The sequence below is a fragment of the Theropithecus gelada genome, chromosome 6 (assembly GCF_003255815.1).
Source record: "Theropithecus gelada isolate Dixy chromosome 6, Tgel_1.0, whole genome shotgun sequence".
In the NCBI taxonomy this organism is placed as follows: Eukaryota; Metazoa; Chordata; class Mammalia; order Primates; family Cercopithecidae; genus Theropithecus; species Theropithecus gelada.
This window is the reverse complement of record NC_037673.1, coordinates 127,293,383-127,300,679: the sequence shown is the minus strand read 5'-3', so window position 1 is coordinate 127,300,679 and position 7,297 is coordinate 127,293,383. Positions and strand designations below refer to the sequence as shown.

Sequence of the window (7,297 nt, the reverse complement as noted above, 5' to 3'; positions counted from 1 at the left end):
TAGTTTTGACTGAGTTTTATGCTTTGTCACTTTTCAGCCCTTTCTGCAGTGAACAGGCTGTAGACTGTCTGCCTTCTGAAAAAGGCTTTAGTATTTTTTTTTGGTCAAATTTGAGTAATGTACAGTCTTTTTTTGAAAAAAAATTGTAAATATCCAATGTTAAACTATAATCTGTATTAGAATAGTACTTAAATATAAACAAAATAGAAATAAACAAAACTCTTCTATTTGGTTCACTGATATAACCCAGCATCTAAATTAGTGTTTGGCATATATTAACTGTATCAGTTCATTCACTGGGGAATGAATGAGTGGAGGAATGATTTTAGTTCTTACAGAACTATGAAACTCAAAGCAAATTTCAATATTAAATGTATAAAAATCCAATAAACAGATATTTAATAATATTAATTTTGTGTATGATATTGTTTTATAAAAATTAAATTTCTGCTTTCAGTCTGAATGTGGTACTATTGTTATAGTTCGAAAATGTTTGGCTTTAGCATTTCTGTTAAAATCACATGACTCAATTCTTTTCCAGTTTTATTTTATCCTGAATTACTATAGCAAAATCTATATTCACATGTTGTCTTTTGGTCTTTAGTTTATATCAATGCATTATTTTAATATACATACATCCAGTGGTGTGATGGCAAATGTTTACTAGCTCTTTGACAAAAACTAAAGTTTGATAACATAAAGGATGTGCAGCACACATAATCTTTATTGTAAATTTCATATAGCTAATTGATTCTCAAAGAATTTTTTTTTTTATTTTGGGGGAGTTCTTTTATCTTATATAATCGATCAGTGCAATTCATGAACAAGTGTAGTTCCTATCTGAATATTGAATGGTATTTTTGTTTACATTAATGTAACATCAAAGTGAAATGATAAAGATGTATGTTGGAAGTTCACTTTTAAAAAAATCAATACGGTGAGCAACTTACTTACTGAATCAGCTAATAGTGTTTGAATACTGGAGGAATATTTTTTAATTAAAAAAAATTTAAGACACACTTTGAAATTTAATCTCCATTGTTAACATTTTTCTACCACTTTCTTAGGTCTGGACAATCAAGAAACAATAAGTCAAATCCTGATTTGCAATGTTTGCTGATTTCAAGCTACCAATGTGATATCACTGAATAAAGAATGGGAAAAAATGAGCAGTAGCACACCATTCCATGTGTTTCTACCATACAGATACATTAGATGTAAATAATCTCAAGGGTATATATAATAGTAAAATAATTAGGAAGTGATAAGCTTTGAGTGTTTATTACTTTTCCTTTTAATATAATCTATTTAATTTTAAGTTTATGCAATTTGATTTTTAATAAAGGTTCTGCTTAAAAATGAGATCTACCATAATTATGCACCTCTCTCACTATCTCATGATAATTAAAGTGATATTATTAGATGCTAAAGAGACCATAAATGCAAACAAAGGCAATACTGTGGGGCAATACTTCATAATATGGTGGTCATCCAGAGGCTTTACAATGTGCCTATGTAATTCTTTTTAGAATTTAAAAATTCGTATGGGAACTCTAGAGCCCCAGGGAATACGTGTATGAATCCCAGGGCTCTTTGGCTTCTCACTGGCCCAGTGCTGAATTTTCCTCCAGAAGGCAGAGGAGTGCTGTAAGGGGACTCACATGTGAATGTGATGCAGCAGCGTCTCCCTTTAATGCTGCTGCCAGGGCATCATCTGTAGGATTTAGAAGGGCCCAATAGTATCTTACACTTTGAAGCAGCTAGAAATCCCATTTAACACCCTAATCAATAAGGAAACTCTTGAAAAGTGAGAAGGCTGTGACAAAAGCCAGGTGAAATTTAAAAATTGCTTCCTTCATAAATTATTATCCCAGCATGTCATTTCTAGGACAGATTCAGATATATGAGCTGAGATTTTTCTTACAAATTCTTTGAACTAGGGATCTAGATCTCAAGATTAAAAAAAAGTGATGGGCATTCCTAAAAAAGAAGTGATGGGCATTCTTCTTGCAAAGAAAAGGAAGAAAGTGGAAGTAAGAGGAACTGTTTATAATATGGACAGCTTTTAGGCAACGTCCTTTCTGCCTGGAAACTACCTATTTGCAACTGAATATTTGATTCAGAATAGTGTGATGTGTGATATACTCTGGTGAAGATCTTTTCTTGGAAAGAAGAAGGACAATAGATGGTTGCCTATGATAGAGAAGTAATTGTGAATATGCCTATGCCTAAGTAACTTTATATTGGAGGACTTGGTCACCTAGATATTTAGATTATTTGCTTTAATGAGAATTTTAAAATCACTCATAGATTTTTGAGAGTATACATTTTGTATGCAGTCTTGAAGTTGGTGATTTATATTCCTGCATCAGCACTTCAGAAGATCTCTTAGCATCTTCAGGAATATTGCTCAATTTTTGAAATGGTATTTTGTATTAATTTTCATTTTTAAATACATTAATATGTCAAATTTAGAGAAGAAGATTTCAAACTTACTTAATAAATCAGTGCCCAGTTAGGGTTACAAGAAGGGTGGAACCTGGTTTCTCTGCCTTGAATACTTTTTGCTCAGATGTCTTTCATGTCTAATTTCTTTACCTCCTTTAGGCTTTTGCTCAAATGTAGCTTTCTTATTCAGACTTTTCTGCTACATTAATCTGTTTTCATGCTGCTGATAAAGACATACCCAAGACTGGGCAATTTTACAAAAGAAGGAGGTTTATTGGACTTACAGTTCCACGTGGCAGGGGAGACCTCACAATCATGGTGGAAGGCAAGGAGAAGCAAGTCACATCTTACGTGGATGGCAGCAGGTAAAAAGAGAGCTTGTGCAGGAAAACTCTGCTTTATAAAGCCATCAGATCTTGTGATGCTTATTCACTGTAATGAGAACAGCATGGGAAAGACCTGCTCCCATGATTTAATTACCTCCCACTGGGTCCTTCCAACAACATGTGAGAATTCAAGATGAAATTTGGGTGGAGACACAGCCAAACCATATCATCTGCCTATTAAAAAGCATATACCCCCAGAAAATCCTGTTCCCTTCCATGATTGATTTTTCATCTTAGCATTTATTACCACGCAATGTACTATACCTTCTCTGTCACTCTTTGTTATGGTCCAGACATAGGAACATAAAAATACATATTTAAACAAAATTGTATTTAAATAATAAATATCAGTTTGTATTTTTTTTACTGAATGATGTAACTCTGGGTATTTGTCGATGTTTGCACCTCACTATTCCTAACTGCTGTTTATTAGTATTCCCAATAAAGATATACCATAATGGTTTATTTATTCTCTTGCTGATGAACATTTCTCCCCAGTATTTTTGCCATTGCAAAAAATGTTGCAATAAAGATCACTTTACAACCTTCCTTTTACATAGTCACAGGTTTTTTAAAGAATATTTAAAAGGGAGTAGAATTTTGGGGTCATGGGATATTGTTTGATTTGATGTATTATCCATAAAGAAAAATCACTTCAAAACATCCATTTATTATTACAGTTATATTAAAACAAATTTATTATCTCTTATAGTTCTCTTGGTTGCTTGGGCTCCGTTGAGTGATTCTCATCTGAGTCTTCTTGTGGTTATAGTCAGATGGCTATTGGGCCTGGAGTCAGTCATCTGAAGGCTCGAGTGGGCTGATAGGCAAGAAGGCTTCTTTATTTACATGTGTGGAGCCTCATTTGGGATGACTGGAACTGATGGGCGCTAGTCAGACATCTTTCTCTTTCTATGTGTCCTCTCTACATGGCTAGCTTGTCCTTCCTTATAGCATGGTGATCTGAGGATAGTCAGACTTCTTACATGAGAGCTAGCTTCACCCAGAGCAAGTGTTCCAAAGAGTAATGTGCAACGATTCTTATATCCTGGACCTGGAAGTCCCTCAACACCATTTCAGTTGCATTATATGGTTAAACAGGGAGAGAGGGGAGGGGACTATGTAAAGATGTGAACAGTGCAAGATAGGGCTCATTTAGGGGCCCTATTTGGAGATTAGCTACCAAGGACATGGGTTTCTCATTATATTTTAGCAGGTTGGGATTAGAACTAATGTCAAATTAAAATGGAGATTTAGTGAAAAACAAGCCGCAAATTAATAGAATAGGTGTATTTAACCTCGTAATGCTACTTATATAGTGACTTCCTATAGTCCCTAAAATGATTTTGTGTTCCCAGTTGGTCCACGCAAGGTGTTTCCAGGGAATTAAGCAATCTAGATCCAAGAGTCTAGATATGTCAGACCTGGAAATGACCCATATGTGTTTTTAGTTTCCTTTTAACACTTTATAGATGGGGGAAATAGGGTTCAGAGAAGTTAGGGTAACAGTTCAAGGTAATTAGTATAAGCAGTTTGTAGCAGGACCAAAAAATAGTACTCAGGACTTTTTCTGTGTTCTTTCCCTTATGTTTTATTTTATTATAAATCAGCTTCAGTGAGTAATAGTGAGTGCATCTACTCTAGGAAGATGTTTGTATTCATGTAAGTTTAGTAATACTGGAAGTGGTGTAGGTGGTAACTTTTATTACTTAGTAAGTAGGGTGCAAGTTTAATCCTTTTTAATAAACTATTTGCAATGTTTTTAAAATGACCTATCCCTTAGAAATACTACATGCATTGCTTCATTTCACTTGGTAATATGTTTCAGGGAATAAAATAAAAGTTTTAACATATGTTTTGTGGTTGAAAACCCAGGGATCAACTTGTTTTGCAAAACTGAGTCTAGAAGCTGGCTGGGAATGATTTTTGGGTCCCAGTTCATGGTCCACCACTGGGTGGTGAGTGTTGGAACTGCCAAAGAAACAGGGATGCTTGGTACCTGGGATGAGAAATAATTGGAATATACCTGGCATAATACTTCTAAGAAATCTATTTTGGTTTTTGGAATACAAATATATTAATTTCTTCTAAAACTTTCCTAGCAGATATGATGCAGATGTTATGGAGAGTGGGTGGGCACTAAATGAGTTCCATGGTTCTCTTGGAGTTCAGATGCTGTTCATTGGCATATCCCAGATTCAGAGCTTGAAGTGGAACTGAGCTATTGAGCTCAACTACTCATCAGGAATTCTGTTGGACTGGCAGGAGATAAACCTGGATGATTACCAGAAGCAGCTGTGGGCCAGATGGGACTGGCAATGCTTGCTGCAGCCTAATTCCCAGGACCTTCTGTGCTCAAGAAGAAAGGCATATGCTTTGTCTCCCTGCTGCCCCCACCCAAGACCAAGCTAATTCCACCCTTCGTTCCCTTCTCTGTTCTCTGTCTTCTCCTCCTACTCAAACTTCATTCAGCATCAGTGCCAACTTAAGAGTTCCTTTGTAGCTTTCTCTGGCAACTCCGTCACTCTCAAATCTATTTCACCTGTTAATTTTTTTTTTTCAAAACAGCATAAAAAAGTGAGTGTATTTAATCATACCAGCTCATAATAGAGCAAATTGATGAATAGATTAATAATTCATGCTCCAGCATTAACTGGCAACAGAGAAAGTTGGTCACAGGAAGGCAGAAGAACCTCATTTTCTAAGAGTTAGAAACTCTTAGAAACTTAGAAAAGGGGCTCCATAATCATTTGGCATCTACTTGATGTTATATCTATGTTTAGAAATCTTCTAGATTCCTTGTTTAGGGTCTTGGTCAACTGTGGCCACAATGTAACACAGTCGTTTGGGGTTACTCTCTGTACTAAGCTGTCATCTGCATAGGTTCCTTTGTGTGTGTGTGCAAGGTAATCTTGAATCCTTGATGATCCTTAGAGCCACCCAATACTCCTGCCCCATTTCCCAATTTTAGCCATTACACAGTCAGTTATACAACGGATACACTTGGTATAGACAATTCATCATTAACTGTGCTAAATCTAGTTTGGCATTAATGGAAAAGTTGATAAAGTTGGTATCAATTAGGATGTGCTATGGTGGGCCCAGCTGTGTATTATATTGTAAGAATAAGCAAGAAGAGGGTTGGGAACTTCTCTTTTCTTCAGCATGCTGGTATCTTTCTTTCCTTTCTTTTTAGGTTTTAATCTATCCTTTTTTAAAGCCTCTGATCTCTGAGACTAAGCATTCACTTTATGGTTGCATAATTCCTTGCTTTTTGTTGCTTCTCTATGTTCATCCCATACTCTTCTTCCAGAATCTTTACCTGTTAGATTATTTATAAAAATGTTTGGAATAACTTTTCCCCTTGGGTTAATAGTTGCTCTACATCAATGGTTCAACTCAGTGGATGTGTGTTAGACTCATCTGGGCAGCTTGCAAAAATGCCTATTTCCAGACTATGGTCCAAATCAATCAAATCGTAGTCTCTGAAGGTAAGACTCACCCACTTGCATATTAAAAAAAAAAAAAAAAAATCCCTAGGCACTTTGGGAGGCTGAGGCGGGTGGATCATGAAGTCAGGAGATCGAGACCATCCTGGCTAACATGGTGAAACCCCATCTCTACTAAAAGTACAAAAACTTAGCCAGGTATGGTGGCAGGTGCCTGTAGTCCCAGCTACTCAGGAGGCTGAGGCAGGAGAATGGCATGAACCCGGGAGGCGGAGCTTGCAGTGAGCCAAGATCATGCCACTGCACTCCAGCCTGCGCGATAGAGTGAGACTTCATCTCAAAACAAAGAAACAAACCAAAACCTCCCCAGGTGATTTCAATGTTTAGCTAATTTGTATACTACTATGTATACACTGTAAGTCCGAAGGGGGAAGGGATGGGAGTTAAACTCTTTTTTGTATGCCTCATGGTCCTTAGCACAGGCTTGGTCACAGAGTGGTGATTCACAAGCCTTAGTGCTTGGTTCATTGCTGGGAGAGCTCAGTGCTCACAGGTGTGATGAATCAGGTACTTGGTTGCCACAATTCTTTAGCAGTCCAGAGAGGCAATGACCAAGGTGTTAAGATGTAGGCTCTGGATTGAAATCTGGGTTAAAATTCTGGGTACCACTAAGTAGCTATATGACCTTGGGCAACTGAATTGAACTCTTTCTGCTTTAGCTTAACCATCTGCAAAGTGAGAAAAATTATACTGTTTACCTCATAAAATTCTTTTGTGGATGAATTTTTTAAAATTGCAGTAAAAAACATAAAATCTCAATTGACAAATTTTCAGTTGTATATAGCACAATATGTTTAACTGTATGTATATTGTACAGCAGATCTCTAGAATGTTTTTCATTTTTGCCTGCTGAAACTCATACTCATAGTATGGCAATTCCCTATTTGCTCTTCCCCTCAGCCTCTGGCAATCACCATTCTAATTTTTGCTTCTATGAGTTTCACTGTTTTTAAA

At 36.3% G+C, this 7,297-nt stretch overlaps 1 pseudogene; it reads right to left on the bottom strand.

Moving 5' to 3' along the window:
* Positions 1 to 5,552: 5,552 nt before the first annotated feature.
* The window catches only part of LOC112627073, a 103,198-nt pseudogene continuing 101,453 nt past the window's right edge, over positions 5,553 to 7,297 (bottom strand).